This window comes from Mus caroli, unplaced genomic scaffold (genome assembly GCF_978045245.1).
Source record: "Mus caroli unplaced genomic scaffold, Mus_caroli_1 scaffold_5, whole genome shotgun sequence".
NCBI lineage: Eukaryota > Metazoa > Chordata > Mammalia > Rodentia > Muridae > Mus > Mus caroli.
The window spans coordinates 27548759-27572778 of record NW_028227260.1 but is presented as its reverse complement, the minus strand read 5'-3'; the positions used below and the strand labels follow the sequence as shown (position 1 = coordinate 27572778).

General features: G+C 40.7%; 1 pseudogene; it reads right to left on the bottom strand.

The window, feature by feature from the left end:
- Positions 1–9609: 9609 nt before the first annotated feature.
- Positions 9610–23512, bottom strand: LOC110286408 (large ribosomal subunit protein uL14 pseudogene; annotated as a pseudogene).
- Between the last annotated feature and the right edge of the window lie 508 nt (positions 23513–24020).

Genomic DNA, 24020 nt, shown 5'->3' with positions numbered 1-24020 from the left:
CTACTGCCATTGATCCTGTGTCTAGCCTTGAAAAGGCCACCACTGCTCAGTCCATCTAACAGCAGGCAAGGGAAACCTTTTTTTAATTCTTTCTAAGGCAGTTTTCTGTTTCCTAACAACACATATTACTCTGAGAATGTAGACCCTGCTAACCTGATCTTGTGGTGAGAAAAGCTGCTGACACTGACATACAAATGTTATTCTTGGAGCATTCACTCCCACCGCCAAGAACTATCAGAAATCCTGGGGGTTGTAGCTCAGTTGGTAGAGTGATTGTCTAGTATGCACAAAGCCCCGGGTTCCATCCAGAATGATGGGCCATGCTTATAATCCAAGCATTTCAGAGGTAGTGGCAAGAGAATCAGAAATTTAAGGTCATTCTTTGCTATCTATAGAATTCTAGGCCAGCTTGTGTATGGTGGTTTGAATGAGAATGGCCCACATAGGCTCAGATATTTGAAGACTCGGTCCCCAGTTGGTGGAACTGTTTAGGAAGGATTATGGGGTGTGGCCTTGTTAAAGGAAAGTATCTCACTAGAGGTGGGCTTTGAAGTTTCAAAAGCACATGTCATTCCCAGTTAGTTCTCTCTCTGCCTCTAACTTGCAGATAAGATATAAACTCTCAATCACTGCTTGTACTGGCTATTTTTGTGTCAACTTGACACAGCTGGAGTTATCACAGAGAAAGGAGCTTCAGTTGAGGAAATGCCTCCATGAGATCCAATTGTAAGGCATTTTCTCAATTAGTGATCAAGGGGGAAAGGCCCCTTGTGGGTGGGACCATCCCTGGGCTGGTAGTCTTGGGTTCTATAAGAGAGTAGGCTGAGCAAGCCAGGGGAGGCAAGCCAGTAAAGAACATCCCTCCATGGCCTCTGTATCAGCTCCTGCTCACTGACCTGTCTGGGTTCCAGTCCTGACTTCCTTTGGTGATGAATAGCAGCATGGAAGTGTAAGCCGAATAAACCCTTTCCTCCCCAACTTGCTTCTTGGTCACGATGTTTGTGCAGGAATAGAAACCCTGACTAAGACACTGCTCCAATGCTATCCTGCCTGATGCCTTGCTCCCCACCATGATTACAGACTCATCCATTGAAACTGTAAGCAAACCACCAAATTAAATGTTTTCTTTTATGTTACCTTCGTCATGATGTCTCTTCACTGTAATAAAGAATTATCTAAGACACTGAGCTACTTGAAATCCTATCCTTAAAAAAAAAAAGTCAGGATTTCCCCAAGAAGGAACATCCCTGTGAGGTATAAGAAGATGGAAGATGTAGATATGCAAGCCTTGTAATTCCTGAGTGATGGGAGAGAAACTGGGAAAAAAAAAAGGCCTGTGAAAATCATGATACACAGGTGGGTGGCATCTTTACCATTCTTTAAAGACTTTGGGACAGTGGTTTTGACTGTGGATTTTACTGACAACTTGCATACAAACCTACTGGAGAAGTTGCAAATTCTGGATCTCTGAGTTTTGGGTTCACTAATTTCAACCTTCTGCCTTGTTTACTAACAACTACCTATATAGATTCTTAGAATTTAATTTTTGAGCAGATAACATATTCATATGTCACAAACCTTAAAAATATAAAAAATGTGACCAAGTATGGTAGCACACAATTTTTTTTAAACATTTCCTCAGAGGACTTTATTTTTCTATTTTATATAGACCACTTATTAAATTAGAAGGCTGAAGAGTAAAAATATATCATATAATCAAAGAAAAATATGGACATGGACCCCCCATTCCCAAAATATTCACAGACAGTTCTGAGAGCCATTCCCACCAACCTCCAGACAGTGTACCAGATGATACCAGTGTCTGTAAAGGGTGGCCTGGGAGGGTGAGGGCAGAGCCCAGTCACACAACACTTCTGTCATCGGGTAGGCATCACTCACATGGTGAGATGAAAGCCTCTGGCCATTTCAGACCACAAGCAGTAGCACACACTTTTAATCTCAGTGTTCAAGAGGCTGGGACAGGTGATAGATCTCTGTGAGTTCAAGGCCATGCTGGGCTCAGTAGTGAGTGCTATGATGGCAACATCTGCATAGTGAGACTGTCTCAAAAGAATATAACTTAAAAGGCTTTCCCTATTTGTCAGGGGGATTTTTACCACTTCTTTAGATATACAGTCCATTATGCAAATGTACCAAGCTTTATTAAGTAGTTTCCTGTTGAAGGACAAGTGGGTGGTTCTAATACTTGAATAATATAGTCCACTTATATAAGTTATCTCATATATACATCATTTTACAGATGTAGGGTACATTTCCAAAGGGAATTGCTTTTCCAGAAAACATAGGCTTTCAACACTGCTGGTATGATAGGGCCAATCCAAATTTGATTAAGCCTCCTTATGAAGACTCCTGGAAATTAAGAATTAAGGGGAGGGCCACAGGCCTCATCCGGCCGGACCAGCACCGGGGTAGCTAGAGCGCAGGGTCGGCTGACACCCGCCAGCTACCCACGACCCCCGCCACAGGATTTTGAGACTGCTGGTGACTGGAACACAGCTTCTGCTCCAGTCCAATCACGCGGGACCTGAGACTGCACTGGTTGGGGAGGCAGAAATCCGGCCTACGTAGGGCCACAAGCCTCTTCCGGTCAGAAAAGCACCGGGGTAGCTAGGGCGCAGGGTCAGCTGACACTCGCCAGCTACCCACAACACCCGCCACAGGATCTTAAGACTTCTGATGAGTGGAACACAGCTTCTGCTCCAATCCAATTGCGCGCAGGACCTGAGACTGCATTAGTTAGGGAAGCAGAAACCGGCCTGAGTAGGGCCACAGGCCTCATCCGGCCAGATCAGCACCGGGGTAGGTAGAGCGCAGGGTCAGCTGACACCCGCCAGCTACCCACAACCCCCGCCACAGGATTTTGAGACTGCTGGTGAGTGGAACACAGCTTCTGCTCCAATCTTTAAACAGTGACAACAACAACAACTAACCCCAGAGATTACCAGATGGGGAAAGGTAAATGTAATAATCTTACTAACAGAAACCAAGACCACTCACCATCATCAGAACCCAGCACTCCCACTTCGCCCAGTCCAGGGCACCCCAACACACCGGAAAAGCTAGACACGGATCTAAAAGCATATCTCCTGATGATGGTAGAGGACTTCAAGAAGGACTTTAATAACACACTTAAAGAAATACAGGAGAACACTGCTAAACAGGCAGAAGACACTAAAGAGGAAGCACAAAAATCCCTTAAAGAATTGCAGGAGAACACTGCTAAAGAGTTACAAATCCTTAAAGAAAAACATGATAACATAATCAAACAGGTAGAAGTCCTTAATGAAAAACAGGAAAACACATCCAAACAGATGATGGAAATGAACAAAACCATACTAGACCTAAAAAGGGAAGTAGACACAATAAAGAAAACCCAAAATGAGGCAACACTGGAGATAGAAACCCTAGGAAAGAAATCTGGAACCATAGATACGAGCATCAGCAACAGAATACAAGAGATGGAAGAGAGAATCTCAGGTGCAGAAGATTCCATAGAGAACATCGGCACAACAATCAAGGAAAATGTAAAATGCAAAAAGATCCTAACTCAAAACATCCAAGAAATACAGGACACAATGAGAAGACCAAACCTACGGATAATAGGAGTGGATGAGAATGAAGATTTTCAACTCAAAGGACCAGCAAACATCTTCAACAAAATTATAGAAGAAAACTTCCCAAATCTAAAGAAAGAGATGCCCATGAACAAACAAGAAGCCTACAGAACTCCAAATAGACTGGACCAGAAAAGAAATACCTCCCGACACATAATAATCAGAACAACAAATGCTCTAAATAAAGATAGAATACTAAAAGCAGTAAGAGAAAAAGGCCAAGTAACATATAAAGGCAAGCCTATCAGAATTACACCAGATTTTTCACCAGAGACTATGAAAGCCAGAAGATCCTGGACGGATGTTATACAGACACTAAAAGAACACAAATTCCAGCCCAGGCTACTATACCCAGCCAAACTCTCAATTAACATAGATGGAGAAACCAAAGTATTCCACGACAAAACCAAATTCACACATTATCTCTCCACGAATCCAGCCCTTCAAAGGATAATAACAGAAAAAAACCAATACAAGGACAGGAACCACGCCCTAGAAACAACAAGAAGGTAATCCCTCAACAAACCTAAAAGAAGACAGCCACAAGAACAGAATGCCAACTTTAACAACAAAAATAACAGGAAACAACAATTACTTTTCCTTAATATCTCTTAATATCAATGGACTCAACTCCCCGATAAAAAGACATAGACTAACAAACTGGCTACACAAACAAGACCCAACATTTTGCTGCTTACAGGAAACTCATCTCAGAGAAAAAGATAGACACTACCTCAGAATGAAAGGCTGGAAAACAATTTTCCAAGCAAATGGTATGAAGAAACAAGCTGGAGTAGCCATTCTAATATCTGATAAGATTGACTTCCAACCCAAAGACATTAAAAAAGACAGGGAGGGACACTTCATACTCATCAAAGGTAAAATCCTCCAAGAGGAACTATCAATCCTGAATATCTATGCTCCACATACAAAGGCAGCCACATTCATTAAAGAAACTTTAGTAAATCTCAAAGCACACATTGCACCTCATACAATAATAGTGGGAGACTTCAACACACCACTTTCACCAACGGACAGATCGTGGAAACAGAAACTAAACAGGGACACAGTGAAACTAACAGAAGTTATGAATCAAATGGATCTGGCAGATATCTACAGAACATTCTATCCTAAAACAAAAGGATATACCTTCTTCTCAGCACCTCATGGTACCTTCTCCAAAATTGACCACATAATTGGTCACAAAACAGGCCTCAACAGATACAAAAATATTGAAATTGTCCCATGCATCCTATCAGATCAGCATGGACTAAGGCTGATCTTCAATAACAAAATAAATAATAGAAAGCCAACCTTCACGTGGAAACTGAACAACACTCTTCTCAATGATACCTTGGTCAAGGAAGGAATAAAGAAAGAAATTAAGGACTTTTTAGAGTTCAATGAAAATGAAGCCACAACATACCCAAACTTATGGGACGCAATGAAAGCATTTCTAAGAGGAAAACTCATAGCTCTGAGTGCCTCCAAAAGGAAACTAGAGAGAGCACACATTAGCAGCTTGACAACATACCTAAAAGCACTAGAACAAAAGGAAGCAAATTCACCCAAGAGGAGTAGACGGCAGGAAACAATCAAACTCAAGGGCGAAATCAACCAAGTGGAAACAAGAAGAACTATTCAAAGAATCAAGCAATCAAGGAGCTGGTTCTTTGAGAAAATCAACAAGATAGATAAACCCTTAGCCAGACTCACTAGAGGGCACAGGGAAAGCATCCTAATTAACAAAATCAGAAATGAAAAAGGAGACATAACAACAGATCCTGAAGACATCCAAAACACCATCAGATCCTTCTACCAAAGGCTATACTCAACAAAACTGGAGAACCTAGATGAAATGGAGAAGTTCCTAGACAGATACCAGGTACCAAAGTTGAATCAAGATCAGGTTAATCATCTAAACAGCCCTATATCCCCCAAAGAAATAGAAGCAGTCATTAATAGTCTCCCAACTAAAAAAAGCCCAGGACCAGATGGGTTTAGTGCAGAGTTCTATCAGACCTTCAAAGAAGATCTAATCCCAGTTCTTTACAAACTATTCCACAAAATAGAAACAGAAGGTACTCTACCCAACTCATTCTATGAAGCCACAATTACTCTGATACCTAAACCACAAAAAGACCCAACAAAGATAGAAAACTTCAAACCAATATCCCTTATGAATATTGATGCAAAAATCCTCAATAAAGTTCTTGCTAACCGAATCCAAGAACACATCAAAACAATCATCCATCCTGACCAAGTAGGTTTCATCCCAGGGATGCAGGGATGGTTCAATATACGGAAATCCATCAACGTAATCCAGTATATAAACAAACTCAAAGACAAAAACCACATGGTCATCTCCTTAGATGCGGAAAAAGCATTTGACAAGATCCAACACCCATTCATGATAAAAGTCTTGGAAAGATCAGGAATTCAAGGCCCATACCTAAACATGATAAAAGCAATCTACAGCAAACCAGTAGCCAACATCAAAGTAAATGGTGAGAAGCTTGAAGCAATCCCTCTAAAATCAGGGACTAGACAAGGCTGTCCACTTTCTCCATACCTATTCAACATTGTACTTGAAGTCCTAGCCAGAGCAATTCGACAACAAAAGGAGATCAAAGGGATACAAATTGGAAAAGATGAAGTCAAAATATCACTTTTTGCAGATGATATGATAGTATATATAAGTGACCCTAAAAATTCCACCAGAGAACTCCTAAGCCTGATAAACAGCTTCGGTGAAGTAGCTGGATATAAAATCAACTCAAACAAATCAATGGCCTTTCTCTACACAAAGAATAAACAGGCTGAGAAAGAAATTAGGGAAACAACACCCTTCTCAATAGTCACAAATAATATAAAATATCTTGGCGTGACTCTAACTAAGGAAGTGAAAGATCTGTATAATAAAAACTTCAAGTCTCTGAAGAAAGAAATTATAGAAGATCTCCCATGCTCATGGATTGGCAGGATCAACATTGTAAAAATGGCTATCTTGCCAAAAGCAATCTACAGAATCAATGCAATCCCCATCAAAATTCCAAATCAATTCTTCAACGAATTAGAAAGTGCAATCTGCAAATTCACCTGGAATAACAAAAAACCTAGGATAGCAAAAACTCTTCTCAAGGATAAAAGAACCTCTGGTGGAATCACCATGCCGGACCTAAAGCTTTACTACAGAGCAATTGTGATAAAAACTGCATGGTACTGGTATAGTGACAGACAAATAGACCAATGGAATAGAATTGAAGACCCAGAAATGAACCCACACACCTACGGTCACTTGATCTTCGACAAGGGAGCTAAAAACATCCAGTGGAAGAAAGACAGCATTTTCAACAAATGGTGCTGGCACAACTGGTTGTTAACATGTAGAAGAATGCGAATCAATCCATTCCTATTCCTTGTACTAAGGTCAAGTCTAAGTGGATCAAGGAACTACACATAAAACCAGAGACACTGAAACTTATAGAGGAGAAAGTGGGTGTGATGGTTTGTATATCCTTGGACCAGGGAGTGGCACCATCTGAAGGTGTGGCCTTGATGGAATAGGTGTGACCTGGTTGGAATGGGTGTGTCACTGTAGGTGTGGATATAAGATCCTCACCCTAGTTGCCTGGAAGTCAGTCTTCTACTAGCAGCCTTTGGATGAAGACATAGAACTCTCAGCTCCTCCTGTGCCATGCCTGCCTGGATACTGCCATGCTCCCACCTTGATGATAATGGACTGAACCTCTGAACCTGTAAGCCAGCCCCAATTAAATGTTGTTTTTTATAAGACTTGCCTTGGTCATGGTGTCTGTTCACAGCAGTAAAACCCTAACTAAGACAGTGGGGAAAAGCCTTGAAGATATGCGCACAGGGGAAAAATTCCTGAATAGAACAGTAATGGCTTGTGCTGTAAGATCGAGAATTGACAAGTGGGACCTCATGAAACTGCAAAGCTTCTGCAAGGCTAAAGACACCATCAATAAGACAAGAAAACCACCAACAGATTGGGAAAGGATCTTCACCTATCCTAAATCAGATAAGAGACTAATATCCAATATATATAAAGAACTCAAGAAGGTGGACTCCAGAAAGTCAAATAACCCCATTAAAAAATGGGGCTCAGAACTGAACAAAGAATTCTCACCTGAGGAATACCGAATGGCAGAGAAGCACCTGAAAAAATGTTCAACATCCTTAATCATCAGGGAAATGCAAATCAAAACAACCCTGAGATTCCACCTCACACCAGTCAGAATGGCTAAGATCAAAAATTCAGGTGACAGCAGATGCTGGCGAGGATGTGGAGAAAGAGGAACACTCCTCCATTGTTGGTGGGATTGCAAGCTTGTACAACCACTCTGGAAATCAGTCTGGCGGTTCCTCAGAAAATTGGACATAGTACTACTGGAGGATCCAGCAATACCTCTCCTGGGCATATATCCAGAAGATGTCCCAACCGGTAAAAAGGACACATGCTCCACTATGTTCATAGCAGCCCTATTTATAATAGCCAGAAGCTGGAAAGAACCCAGATGTCCCTCAACAGAGGAATGGATACAGAAATTATGGTACATTTACACAATGGAGTACTACTCAGCTATTAAAAAGAATGAATTTATGAAATTCCTAGCCAAATGGATGGACCTGGAGGGCATCATCTTGAGTGAAGTAACACAATCACAAAAGAACTCACACAATATGTATTCACTGATAAGTGGATATTAGCCCAAAACTTAGGATACCCAAGATATGAGATACAATTTGCTAAACGCATGAAACTCAAGAAGAATGAAGACCAAAGTGTGGACACTGTGCCCCTTCTTAGAATTGGGAACAAAACACCCAGGGAAGGAGTTACAGAGACAAAGTTCGTAGCTGTGATGAAAGGATGGACCATTTAGAGACTGCCGTATCCAGGGATCCATCCCATAAGCAGCTTCTAAACGCTGACACCATTGCATACACTAGCAAGATTTTGCTGAAAGGACCCAAATATAGCTGTCTCTTGTGAGACGATGCCGGGGCCTAGCAAACACAGGAGTGGATGTTCACAGTCAGCTATTGGATGTATCACAGGGCTCCCAATGGAGAAGCTAGAGAAAGTACCCAAGGAGCTAAAGGGATCTGCAACCCTATTGTTGGAACAACATGATATACTAACCAGAACCCCGGAGCTCTTGTCTCTAGCTGCATATGTATCGAAAGATGGCCTAGTCGGCCATCAATGGAAAGAGAGGCCCATTGGACTTGCAAACTTTATATGCCCCAATATAGGGGAATGCCAGGGCCAAAAGAATGGGAATGGGTGGGTAGGGAAGTGGGGGGCGCTATGGGGGACTTCTGGGATAGCATTGGAAATGTAATTGAGGAAAATATGTAATAAAAATATTAAAAATTAAAAAAAAAGAATTAAGGGAGGCATTAAAAATATTCCTCCTTGTCAAAGATGTGAAAACTGATTCTTGGGTAAAGGATGGGATTTTCCTCAAAGTTCCATGGCACGTTGGTACCAGCTAAAGCTGGAGCTGAGATCTTCTTACTCTCAGGCCAGTGCTTTGCTGTCTGTGATTTGTCATATACAAGCCAATGTAGAGTGTCCTGGGAAGTATACTCCGGTCTGTAGCCAGAGAGACAAGGCATAGACTGCACAGAGGAGGCATAGTATACCTGGGATAAAGAAATCCTTCCAGATTTCTTCAGGCATGGAATGATGGACTTTCCTAAGACATCAAAATTAGATAGGAGCTGGGGATGTAGTTCAGTTGGCCTAGCATGCACAAAGCCCAGACTTAAATTGGGTGTGGTGGTATAAACCTCTAATCCTAGCACTTAAGTGTTTGGAACAGGAGGATCAGAAATTCACTATATAATGAGTTTGAGGCCAGGCTAAAAGAAATGAGACTACCTTATCTCTCTCTTTTTTTTTTTTGACTTTTTAATGAATATATTTTACAAATACACTGGAGAATCATGCAATGCTTCCTGCATTGGATGCAATCCTGGGCCACAAATCTGCACACTCCTTTGCCACTGGACCTGTGATAGCAGAACCTTTCATCTCTCCTTTATTGTTTACTATGCCCCCTGCGTTGTCTTCAAAATAAAGAAACACCCCTTCTTTTCTTCCATATGACTTTCGTTGTCGACTTACCACTGCTGGATGGACCTTGTTCCTTAGTTCTGGTTTGCCTTTCTTAACTGTGGCCATCACCATGTCCCCCACACCAGCAGCAGGAAGTCTGTTCAGCCGTCCCTTGATTCCCTTCACAGAGATGATATACAAGTTTTTGGCTCCTGTGTTGTCCACACAGTTGATCACAGCTCCGACCGGAAGACCCAGGGAAATCCGGAAATTCGCTCCAGAGTACCCATCGCGTGTCCAGCTCAACACCAATGGTGCCGCCCTCTTTCGGGGCTCCCTCTAGGCCTCTGCAGTGCCCCCCATCTTCTCCCTCTCTGGCCCCGGGACTGCACCACCGCCGGGAGCCTTCGCCAAGGGACCAGCCATCCATCCTGTGTGGTGGATGCCAATGGACTACCTTATCTTAAAGCAAAACAAAACAAAACAAAACAAAACAAAACAAAACAAAACAAAACAAAACAAAACAAAACAAAACATTGAGCAGACCAACCTTTCTACTAACCATTGTGAGCCCTTGTCTTCTTTTCTTCCACAGAATGAAGAAAGGCTAACATGTTTTTGCCCCTAATTTTCTATAAATTCTCAACTGAGGTTTCCTCTTCCCAGATGATTCCAACCTGTGTCAGATAGTCCAGAAAAGAAAAAAGAAAGAAAGAAAGAAAGAAAGAAAGAAAGAAAGAAAGAAAGAAAGAAAGAAAGAAAGAAAGAAAGAAAACCACCAAATGTTTTTCTGTAGCAATTCCAACATCTGGTTTCACTTTCTTAGCTAAATAAAGGGAAAGGAAGATTTACTATGTAGCTGAGAGTAACCTTGAGGGAGAGTAGCCTTGAACTTTTGATCTTCCTGACTCCATCTCTTGAGTGCTGGGATTGCAGGCATGCACTACAGGCTGGGTTTCTACTTCATCTGTTGCTTCATCTTTCAGTGAGATCTGATGAAATGAGGAGGGACTGTTTGCCTAAAGCCCTTATTTCTGAGCTCAGCTTAAAAGGAGTCTCCTAGTTGAAGACTGCTATGAAGAGATCAAGGCAGCCTGGGATTTTTTTAACTGTAGGGGCTAAGCCCACCAGACAAAAGAGATGCCATTTTCATAATCAGCCACTCTCCGGTTCTAATTTCGATAAGAACAAGACAATTGTTAAATGGAGTGCTCCTCATTCAACCACTTCATCAGCCGTAGCTGTAACAGCCTCATCATTGCCTGGTCATCAATCATTTGTCTCCTGAGATCATGGGATGGGGAGAACTAGGCCTCTCACAAGGCAGGTACTAAAGAAATTTACATTCTTTCGGCTCTTCATTTTTTCCTTAACTCTGAAACATATACAGCCCAAGGGAACTGAGCATCCACAGCTGGAGCCCCCCTGCCTCTCAACTCCATTTCCAGACGAGAAAATGAACTGGGCTTTTGCCAATATTGCAGAGTTTAGCCAAGAATGCTGGACTGTTGGAATCATCTAATAGCTTTTCTCCAGTGCTCACTGATGTATTCTAGGCTAGTCTTTCTCAAAGTGTAGTCCTCAGAACAAGTCTACCAGTATAACCTGAAAGCTGACGGTTCACCAGAAATGGTTCACCTCAGACTACTGAAGTAGAATCGTGGGAAATGGGGTTCCCAGGAATCTGCATTTTTCTTCAAGTTTACTTGGAAAATGTTATACCCCCAAAGACAAAAGCTCCCCCTCTTACTAAGAGCAGGTCTGCTCTTTCTCTTGTTTATTTGGTTTTGAGACAAGGTCCATATAACTCAAACTGACAGCACCTAAGAATGACCTTCAACTTCAGATCCATCTGTCACCACCTCAAGGTTGCTGGTATTACAGGTATGTGCCTCCATTCCTGGCAGTGCTGGGGACTGATCTAGTGTTTCCTGCACACTGGCAAGCATGCAGTTGCAAGCCTTTGGAGAGCTTTGGTTTGGTGGTACCTAGCCCTTCTCAAATCAAAACATGGTGGCAATGCCTGGTACGCTGTATTTACTGAACATTTATTATATGCTAAGCACTATACCAAGTGCCTTGGACATTGTTCTTAGATATTGAATCTTGGCAAATATAATCTGAGTTAAGTGGTGCTGTACCCTGCCTCCAGGAGTCCCTTCTGAAGCTGTTTCTAACCTGGCTTGTGAAAATGAACTGTTAGAATCCAGTTTGCCTCTGCTCAGGTCACAGCATCTGCAGCAACCTCCTCTCTAGGTACTGTCAGGCACCCTACTGAGACATTATCTGTGACTAACATCCTGGGGCCAGGATTTCTCACCTAGGGAGTGAGTTAACATCAAAGGAGTGTATACAGCTCCCTTTCCCTCTTCCTTGCCTTCTGTCTGGGAATCAGAGAGCCTGACTGCAGGCTTGGGCTGTGAAACCTTCCCCATTCCTGAAAGGTAGAAAAAAAAGCAATGCCATTTTTGCTTTGTGGGCTCTGATTCCTCTCTTCAGAAACCCCACCCATACAGTCTCTGGTGCTGTAGCCTGAACTCTCTTCTCATGCTGTTGTCTCCCTGTCTGTCCATGTTATTAATAACTTTTCTAATAAATGCCTTACTCCCCAGTGATCCATCTTAGTATCCTCTTGAACACTCCCCTCCCTGAAACCTACCAGGGCATAGTCATCCTGAATACACCACTGTGATGTCCAGAGATCAGTACCATGGGAGAATGCAGTGTATCTATAGCATCCTTTTGTGAACAGATCGTTTTTTCTTCTTACATTCTTTTCTGGCCTAATACGCAGTCTTTGGCATTCAGCCCTGTTTGCCGAAAGTAATTGGCTTTTCTGTTTACCTGAGCTTGCAGCATTCTGGACAATGATATTTGTTTGGGTTGACACTCTGTTACAAAACTGCTTTTCAAGCATGCTTTCCAAGTAACAGATTTTTTTTTTTTTGATGTAGTGCTGAGTGCTTGTCTCACAAGTGCCAACCTTCCCAACTCACTGTCTACTTCAGTCAGAATCTAACAGTCCCTGCTATTTACAAAGTAACTGTTAGATATTTGTTCATCTACTTAACAGGAGTCCCAGAAAAAAATGCAATTAAAATAATAAACCTCCCTTTTTACTCAAATTGCTTATCACTGGTTTCATCTTGAGATAAGATAGCTAGCTAAGAAAGATGAAAAGATAAATATCATTGAGCAAAAATAATGCTCTTATTATTGAATAAAGTTGGTGCCACCATTTTCAGTCGGATGGTCACTGGTTGTATCAATATCAAACACTGGGGTGGGAGATATGGCTTAGTGTTTACGAGCACTGGTTGCTATTACAAAGCAAAACAAAAACAAACAAACAAACAAAGCAACCTGGATTCAGTTCCCAGAACCCATATGGCAGCTCATAATCACATGTAACTCCAGTTCCCAGGCATCTGATAGCTTCCTCTGCCCTCTGAGGGTGCTAGGCATGGATGTGTTGTTCAGGCATACATGCAGCAAGACACCTATAAATTAAAAACAAAGTCTAAAGGAAAAACAACATTATTATTTTGAGACAGGGTTTCTACGGATTGTCTTGCCTGTCCTGAAACTCACTCTATAGGCCAGGCTGGCCTCAAAGTCACAGATCCACCTGCCTCTGCATCCAGAGTGCTGGTATTAAAGGTGTGAGCCACCAGCTCCCCTGCCAACAAAATTATATTTAAAAAAAAGTCAGACACGGCAACCCATTACTGTGCTGTACTATCTACAAACAAGAACAAATTAGCTCTTGTATTTTCAGGAAGAGCGCTCCTTCCTGGCTTTTAATAGTGTTAAGAACATAAAGAGAACGGCTTTGCTGGATGGCATCAGGGTAGGAATCTAAACCTGAGACTGAGTGTGCATTCCCAGAAGCAACCTTCCTTCCTGGATCTAATCAGAAAGAATGACCTTGAACTAGATGAGACACCATTGAGGAGTGAGCCAATGAACTGCAGAGTCATAGTGTGGGCCGGGGGTGGGGGTGGGGGTGGGGGGACAAAGTGATCTGACTCCCTAGAATAACTATTCTCACTTTCTCCTATAGTAATGGGAATTCTAGCTACAGGTGACAGCACAGGTTAAGAATATATTTCTCAGTATCCCATGTAGCTAGGTGTGGTCACGTGATTAAGTCCTGGTCAGCAGTAGAAGCACTCTACTACTGAGATCTAACCCTAGCTCTTTGTTGTGTTTTGGTACATGGCTTTGCTGAGTTGCTCATTGTTGCTCCTGGACTCTTTATTTATTTATTTATTTATTTATTTATTTATTTATTTATTTATTATATGTAAGTACACTGTAGCTGTCCTCAGACACTCCAGAAGAGGGAGTCAGATCTCGTTATAGATGGTTGTGAGCCACCATGTGGTTGCTGGGATTTGAACTCCAGACCTTCGGAAGAGCAGTCGGGTGCTCTTACCCACTGAGCCATCTCACCAGCCCATCCTGGACTCTTTGTAACCAAGGCAGGTCTTAAATTTCTCATCTTCGTGCATCAGTCCTCTTGAATAGGGATTATAGACCTATGCCACAAGACCTGGCTTCTTCTTTAATGATTGGTTTAGTTTTATTTTATGTGCATTGCTGTTTTGCCTGCCCATATGTCTGTGTGTCAGACCCCCTGGAACTGGAGTTCCAGACAGTTCTTAACTGCCATGTGAGTGCTGGGAATTAAACCCAGGTCCTCTGGAAAAGCAGCTAGAGCTCTTAACCACTGAGCCAGTACTCTGGCCACCACTACCTTCTTTTCCTCCTCCTCCTCCTCCTCCTCCTCCTCCTTTTCCTTCCCTCCTCCTCCTCCTCATTATTATTATTATTATTAAAGCAGGATAGTGCAGAATCTTTCTTATCAAAACTGTTGAGTGTATAACTAATAGTCAACTACTAGGAAGATTGCCCTGGAAGATTGGGTATGTGTTATCAACGCAGAAATTATCTATGGAGTCTGATTAAACTGCTGCAGGGTGGGGGGAGGCCGCTGATATGATTGAGTGAATTCTACCTACTGAACTCATTACAGGCACTGTTTCCAAAGTTTTGATACAATTGATTGCTGGCTTCTTTACTTGTTCATAGGTCTTTGTTTTATTTAGCTCCCCTTTCTATTCAGATGTCTTCCTCCCTTTTGCTAGTCTGTTTTGTTTCTCTTTATTTTGTTGTGAGTTGTCTTCCCTATTGAGAACAAGTCTCTTTTATCTCAGGTTGGCCTTCAAGTAGTAGTTTAGGATGAGGTTGAGCTCAGCCTTCTCTTATCTTATCTCGTTCTCCTAGGATTACAAGGGCGGATCACCATGCCCAATTTCATGCTGCTCTGGGAATCAAAGCCAGGGCTTCAAGCATTTTAGACAGTCTACCAATTGAGCTACAAACCCAGCCACTGTTTATCTATTTATAGCAACATTTTTTTGTTTAGTCATATAGGATATCATAAAAATAAGGATAAACATTCTGACATTAGATGACTATGACTTTGACCAAATCTCAGCCACACTGAGGTTTAGATTCTTTGTTAAAATAGAGTGAAATCGTTGCGTTCAAGAAGTAGTTGTAAGGGACACATGAGCCAGGATTTTTTAAAACATCTAGAATATTGCACATATCAAGCAATCAATGAATATTCTTCTTATTAATACTAATAATAACATCAGTATACTATGAAGTCACCACTGCATACGAGCTAGACAGTGTGCTAGCTTCTACATAAATTTCTGATTTTCTTCATGCGGATATGTGTCTAGGAGGCATAGAAGGTTCCGACAGCTGCTTGATTGAGGCTTTCTGAAGGAATGTGGATTACTGGTTTCAGGCGGAACCTTGTCTTAGGGAAAAGTAAGTCCGTTCATTGTAGTTTGATGATAATTTCCTCTTCTATCAATAAAATGCATTCATTGAGTTTTCCAACAGGCCACCTGTAAACTCTGTTGGTGAAAGTCTGGCATCTCAAGCATTTAGATTTATTTCATGTGTTTGTTTTGTCTGAGTGTATGTATGTGTACCCTGTGCCTGCACAGTGCCTGGAGAGGTCAGAAGTGACACAGAAACCCTTGGAACTGGAGTTCCTGACAGTATGAGGTACTGGGATTTGAACCCTAGTCTTCTGCAAGAATAACAAGTACTTTGTTTTGTTTTGTTTTGTTTTGTTTTGTTTGAGACAGGGTTTCTCTGTGGAGCCCTGGCTATCCTGGAACTCACTTTGTAGACCATGCTGGCCTCGAACTCAGAAATCCGCCTGCCTCTGCCTCCCAAGTGCTGGGATTAAAGGTGTGCGCCACCACTGCCCTGCTATAACAAGTACTCTTAACCACTGAGCTGTCCCTTCAGCCCCTGCTCAAGTATGTAAGTCTTAAAAGCCCTTAGCTACATCCCTCTTTCTCTCCTCACTCTGACTTTAAACCTATTACTAGTTTCAATGCCAGCTAGTTTCAATTCACTAAGTGACATTTTGTAAATCATTGCCCTCTTCTGAGCCTCAACTTCCTCACTTGTGAAATGAGCTTATTAACAGTATTCACTTCTGTAGGTTTGCTATGAAAGTTTAATGAAATAATGCATGCAAACTGCTTAGCATGGTGCCTGCCACACAGCAATCAGTAAGCATTAGCTATTTTCATTCATGCATTAATCCATTCACTCCAAGAGTGTTTGTTAAGGCTTGGAATGAGCTGGGCTCTGTGCCTTCCAAAACTCTACAGTTTTACTGGGGATACAAGACAAAACACAACCTATGAAACACTACAACTATTTTTGGATGCAAATCTAGCCTTTAAATGCTGAGCCACCTCTCCATCCTGAAATGTTACATATAAAATTCAGTGGGATTGGGGACAAAGAAATCAAGATAAGCCAAGGGAATGAAGAAGTCATTAAGAAGCAGAATCATACTTCTAAAACTGTCTTCCTTTGATTCTCGCTTCCACCACACCTTAGAGATCCTTTTGGATCAACGTTTGAAAGCCCATGAACATAAATGAATAGTACTTGGTTACACAGGGGGAAAAGGACAAGTTGGGTGGTAGCTGGGAGAGTAACAGCAGGCTGGCACAGGTATTGAGGGTTCGAAATAGCTACACAGAGAGCTTGTTCTCAATTGCTGCCACTCAGAGTTTCCTAACCAGTATGCCAGGTTTACTTGGAAGGCTTCAGAACAGTCACCCTGGGATACAAACAGCCAATTTTCATCTTTTTTTTTTCTAGAATGCTACAGGAATGTTAGCGTTTGCTGTGCCTGCCAGTCCCTGCCAAGGGAAGAACAACTTTACATTTTCAAAAGCCATTATGTTGAGGAAGAATTTTGAAGCATATTCCACAACTAAAAGGAAGGATAAAGAAATTTGGAGTTGGGTATGGAAAGTTGTCTAGGGTCTGAATCATGCTAGCAAAGGTCAGATCCAGGGCCACTGTACCATTGTCCACCCTAGCCATATATATGGTAAGAGCAGCTGCTGTTCAGCCTGCTTTATAAACCAAGCCCTATCTTTACTGACAAAAGAAAGGAAAAGCAAAATTTAGTGCCCAACCATCCAAACCAGACCTATGGGAAAATCCTTTGTTCTAGTTCGTTTGCTGTCACTCTAATAAACAGAATGATCAAGAGCATTTTGGGAAAGGGAAGAAGGAAAGGTTTATTTTAGCTTACAGGTTGTAGTCCACCATGGAGGGCAACTGAGGGAAGGACTCGGGTCGAGGGTTTGAAGCAGGAACCAGGTGATGCAATGCTGCTTACTGCCTTGCCCCCGTGCCTCTCTTTGCTAGCTTCCTTATTATATATCACAGGTCCTCCTATCTAGGGAATGTGTACAACACAGAGGGATGGCCTCTCACATATCAATTAGTAATCAAGAAAATGCTGACAAGCTGGAATGAAGTAACGTCAGGACCTTTAGTCCCAGCAGTGGGGATGCAGAACCAGTGGCTTTTCTGATTTTGAGCCTTGTCTATAGAGTAAGTCCCAGGACAACCAGTGCTCCAAAGAGAAACCTGGTCTTAATAAAACATAAAAATAAAAAGACAAAGAAAGAAAGAAAGAAAAATTTTAAAATGCTAACAGAGGAATCTGATGGGAGCTATTCCTCAGTTTAGTTCCCAGTTTATTATGTAGCCATTTGGAGTGACTATGGCTCAGGAACACAGATTTATGTTATGCCAAGTTCTATGTTCCAGTGTGAAAGAAGTTTCATGAATTTTTATAGTTTTATAGAACAAAGGGAGTCATAAATCAAGGTAAGTTTTAAATACATTGGTTCACACATCAGAGAGGCTGGTACATGAAGTGGGAGAAGCTGTTCTATAGGCCTAAGATGCTATCCGATTACGTTCTTTGCTTTTGAATTGGTGGAAGCCAGTGGTTTGTTACTAGACTCCAAAAGGTTTCTATTTATTAGGCACAAGATAATAGTTCCAACACAGAGGTTGGGCAAGAAATGGCTGATCTGGAGGACGAGAACTCATCCAAGATAAGGTAATCGGCCTCTAGATCTGTAACATTCCCATCTCTCCACAGTACTGGAATTCTAATCAGTCAAGCAGTCTCTGCAGACACGGCTTCTTTTCATCAATTCTCATTCACACCACTCATCACAGCCTTTGAAGGTAAGATCACAGTCTGTACATCTGGAACCAACTAAAAGGCCACATCGTTAGAATATGCCGGTGAACATCCTTTCTTTCTCCCTAACTCTTGTGAATGAGACTCCAGAGTTCTATTAAAGTGGGTTTTGTCTGGGGGTTGTTGTTTGATTGGTTGAGGTGTTTTGTTTTGACTTGTCTTGTTTTGTTTGTATCTTATGAAATGAAATGAAATGAAATGAAATGAAATGAAATGAAATGAAATGAAATGGGTACTTGGTTCCTTCTTGATGGATGCTTGGTAGGTTTTGCAGAATTTTTCTTTTCTTTTCTTTCTTTCTTTTCTTTTTCTTTTTTCTTTTTTTGGTTTTTCGAGACAGGGTTTCTCTGCATAGCCCTGGCTGTCCTGGAACTCACTTTGTAGACCAGGCTGGCCTTGAACTCAGAAATCCGCCTGCCTCTGCCTCCCAAGTGCTGGGATTAAAGGCATGCGCCACCACTGCCCTGCAGAATTTTTCTTCACAACACTCCCTGTCTTTGTATGATCAATGTTCTTGATTAGAAACAAAATAAAAGAAAATGGTGAATGTAACAAAGCCAAGCAAGCCAAAGGACAGTTTCCTGAAAGGATGTCATGAGTGGTGGATGGGCTTCCAGAATCAAGAAGACACTGGAAGACTAGGATTGGAAGATGACATGAGCTAAAAGAGTTCCAGAAGCCACCAGAAGCTTCTAGTAGGAACAGTCTGTGTAGGACATTACAGGAAATGCTCAGCATCCTTAAATGTGGTACTAGATACATATCTGTGTCTCTCTGTCAGTTCTAGATTCATAGTTGCAAAAGAGGAGGAAAAAGGAAGGGCTCCTTCCCCCTCTTTAGCTAAGGCTGAGTTTATGTCTCACGAAGTTTCATTTTGAGAAAGCAGCATTTTTCTTGTTTTAAATATTTTAAATGATTTTACTTTTTAAAATCAACATATGAAACAATGAGTTTTATTATGACACCCTCACACATGGAGAGCACATATTTGTTTGAAGCTATCCTCTCCTACTGGTCCTCTTCTTCCCTGCAAATAGCTTGCTCTATTTCCACATGTGCATGTATTAGTTTAATCTATATGGCACATGTGAGAGAAAGCATTCACCATTTGTCTTTTTTAGTCTGGCTCATTTTACTTAATGGAATGATTTCCAGTTCCATCCATTTCCCTCTCTGTGGCATAATTTCATTTTTCCTATAGCTGAATGAATTACCATTGCATGTATATGCTATATTTTTTATTTTAAAAAAATTAGTTTTACTTTATGTGTATGAATGTTTTCTCTAAATGTATGTCTGTGTACCATGTATGTGCCTGATATCCACAAAGGCCAGAAGAGTGCATCAGAACTAGAGTTATGGATGGTTGTTAGTCACCATATAGGTGCTGGGAATAAAAACCCAGGTCCTTTGTAAGAACAACGAGTTCTCTTAGCTGCTGAGCCATATCTCCTGCAATATAGTACATTGTTCCTATCCATTTACCTGTTAAAGGACACCGAGTTAGATTCCGTATCTTGACTACTGTGACTATTGCCTCAGTTAATATGGCTGTGCAGTATTTGTGTAGTATGGGAACTGAATTTCCATCAGTTATATACCAAGGAGTTGTATAGCTAGACCATATGGTAATTTTATTTCTAGCTTCTGATGACTACACATGGTAGCATATTATTACATGCGAAGTATTTATAATATGCCTTTATTTTATAGCCTCTAACTCTCAATTGGACCCTCAAACTTAATTGTAGCCAGGTATAGTAGGACGTGCCTATAATACCTGCACTCAGGAAGTGGAGGCAGGAGGATCAAGAGTTCAAGGGCAGATTAAGTGACATAGTGAAGTTGAGGTCATGATAGGGTTCATGACACACTATGTTAAAAAAGAAAAACAAGCTTTAATTGTAATTGGAAACTACTTTCCTTAGATATTACTCTCAAGTCCAAGAAATAGGCATAATTTAGTCCTTAACTGAGACAATAATAAAAAAAAACCTACACACAACCACACACACACTCACACACACACACACACACACACACACACACACACACGCACTACCCATTTCATCTTCTCCGTGATCCCTTGTGTCTTCTCCCTTATCCTTCTCCTCAGGCAACCACATTTGCTTTCTGACACTATTTAGCATTTGTTCACATTTTGTGTAAATGAAATTACATAGCATATACTCTTTTGAGTAGAATATTTTAGTTAGCATAATTATTTTGAGATTCATCATTGTTGCTTGCACTAATAGTTCCTTCCTTTTGTTGGTGGACTGCATTCTGTTTTATAAATATATGTACAATGTATGGATCCATTCACTGTAGATTCATATTTGGATTATGCAATGGCCTGTTCTAATAATCAAACATGAATCAGTTGTTACAATGAAAGTATTTTGCAAATGTGATTAATGTAAACAGGTAACGTTAGACCATCTCATGAGTCCAAGACTGCCTTTAAACTTATGTCGTCAAAGACAAGTTGAGCTACTGATTCTGCCTTCATTTTCCAATTACTGGTATTACAGGCATGTGCTACCAAATCCAGTTTCAACCTGCCCTTCCCCTCCTCCTCCTCTCCCTTCCTCCTCCTCCTCCTCTCCTTCTTCTTCTTCTTCTTCTTCTTCTTCTTCTTCTTCTTCTTCTTCTTCTTCTTCTTCTTCTTCTTCTTCTTCTTCTTCTTCTTCTTCTTCTTCTTCTTCTCCTTCTCCTTCTCCTTCTCCTTCTCCTTCTCCTTCTCCTTCTCCTTCTCCTTCTCCTTCTCCTCCTCCTCCTCCTCCTCCTCCTCCTCCTCCTCCTCCTCCTCCTTCTTCTTCTTCTTCTTCTTTAAAAAAAACATTTATTTATTATATGAGTTCACTGTAACTGCTGTCTTCAGACATACCAGAAGGAGGTCATCAGATCTCATTACAGATGGTTGTTAGCCACCATGTGGTTTCTGGGATTTGAACTCAGGACCTCTAAAAGAGCAGTCAGTGTCCTTAACCACTGAGCCATCTCTCCAGCCCCTCAACCTGCCCTTCTTGATGGCCCACTACATAGATTTTGGATTTGTCTATTCAGCCCTACATATTTCTTGCAATGAACCCCTTAATCAATATTTCCCATTAACTGTGTGTAACCAAATTCTTAGTGATACATCTTTCTTCTAGTTTTTAAGCTATTGTGAATAAAGCTCACAGTACAAGTTTTTATATGGCTATATATTTCTCTTGTACATACATACTTTAGAGTATAATGGTAGAATCATAGAATAGGCATACGATTAAGTTTTCTGGAAACTGCTAGACAGTACCCAAAATTCATTTATCACATGTATTTTCTTAAAGGAATTTTTGTTTCTCTATTTTTCTCTTTTTTAAAGGAAAGTATCTCTTTTTTTTTTTAATTTTACTTACTTATTTATTTTAAAAAGAAAATGCACAGTACTTTGAATTATAAGAAGAAACTTTGGTTAACACAGTACCATCCACTGTAGATTTTAAGTACATTGCATTTCAACACTGGTTCACTCTTAAATGAAATATCATTATTTATTCACTTTAGAAACCAATATCAACCCTTCCTCTCCTCCCAGTACCCCCTCACCATTTTCCCATTCCATCTTTCCCTTCTCTTTTGAGAAGCAGATCTCATTTCTTTTTATTGGAGTATTTGTTTGTTTTTGAGACAAGGTCTTGCTCCATAGCCAGGCTGGGTTAAAACTCTGAATTCTTGTACTTCAGCCTCCTGAGTGCTGATATTATGGATATAGACCTACAAACTCAGCTCTTTGGTTGTATTAAGGAGGAAGTTGATGTCATGGATTTGATACTTATCCTCTTTTTATATGAAAGGTGTATCCTAAATACTACTTACTAATAACCCATCGATTTTTATGGTTATGTTTTCATTTTCATTCTGTTCAAAATATTTTCTTTTCTTCATCTTTGACTCATTAGTTATTTAAAAGTGTTTTTTTTTAAGGATGTAGGAAATTTCTAGGTGCCTGTCTGTTACCAGTGTGCTAAATAATCCTGATGTGGTTAGAGGATACACCATTTATGATTTGAACCTTCATAAATTACTGAAACTTAATTTGTGTACCCAAATGTGGTCTATTTCAGTAAATAATCCATAGACTTTGAAAGAGATGTTGGCTATGCTCTTGTTAGATGGAGTATTCTATAGATGCTAATTATGCTCAGTTGATTGATGGTACTATTGAGTTAAACTATGTCCTTACTGATTTCCTGTCTCCTTGTCTTGTGAATTATTGAGAAATGTTATTGAAATATCCAATTAGACATAGAACTGCCTACTTCTCCCATAAATGCCATCACTGTTTGTTTCATGTGTGTGGAATCTCAGTAGGCAAGTGGGCACTGTCCATTTTTTTCCAGTATATTTTCTCTCTGCTGTTCAGACTGGTTACTTTCTGGGTTTTTGGATTTTTTGGTTTGTGTGTGTGTGTGTGTGTGTGTGTGTGTGTTTCTTTAAGTTAACTGATTCTTCCTTCATCTTCTCCACTCTGCTACTGAGCCCATTTTTTGATATGTTTATCTTGTTTTTGAGATTTTTTTTTGAATTCTAAAATGGCACTTGAATCTTCCTTGGATCTTCGCTTCTTTTCTTCTTCTTTGAGACCTTGTCTCAAAAACAAACAAATACCCCAGTAAAAAGAAGTGAGATCTGCTTCTCAAACAGATTTCTAAACCTGTTGTACTCATGTTTATTATTGTTTATTGAAACGTTGTATGACAAATGTCGCAAACTCTATATCAGATAATTCTGAGATATGGCACCTGTTTCTTGTTAATTCTTCAGAGTCAGAATTTTCTTTGTTTATGTTGGAGACTGTAATTTAATTATGTTTTCCCCAGCCCTTTCCTCCCTTCAGGTCCTCCCACATTCCCCCTGCTCTCCTTCAAATTCATGACCTCATTTTTTGAGTAATTCTTATTACAAGCATATATGTGTACATAAACACATATATATTATAAATATAACCTGTTAAGTGTGTATAATGTTATTTGTATGTGATTTTAGGGCTGACAACCAATTGGTGTGCTCATCCCTGAAGAAGAGCACCTCTTCTACTTTCAGCTTTTCTAGGTTGCCTATAGTTCTTTGTGTGGGGTTGTGAACCTCAATAGACTTTGGCATGTCTATTGTTATCATCGTTACACAGCCCGTGTTTGGATGGTCATGTTGGTGAGATTTCTGATGTTATGAGGATATATAATCTCACAGCAAACTCCCTGGTCTTCTGGCTCCTAAAATCTTTCCACTCTCTCTTCTCCATTGTTTCCTGAAACTCAGGCCCAGGAGTGTTTTGTAGGTGATATATCTATCACCTTGTTGTTAGTATTTATTGACTGATTTTTATATTTAATGTGAGATCCCCCTACCTCTTAGCAGAACACATATTTTTTGTTTGAAATATGAGTATTTCCAGCACTATGTTCTATAAGGTATTATTTAAGCCCCTGTTTTCACTAGCTTCTTTCAAGAATCAATGACTTGTCTACCTCAATATTACTGTCATGTAGGGAGTGGTATTTCTGTTTCCCATTCAACCTGTGTTGACACTCAAGAATGGGGCTACTCATTAGTTGTAGGTGGAAACTGGATGTCCAGACATCTACTGAATCTTTATTTACCCTCTCTCTGAGAAAGTAAGAATGAC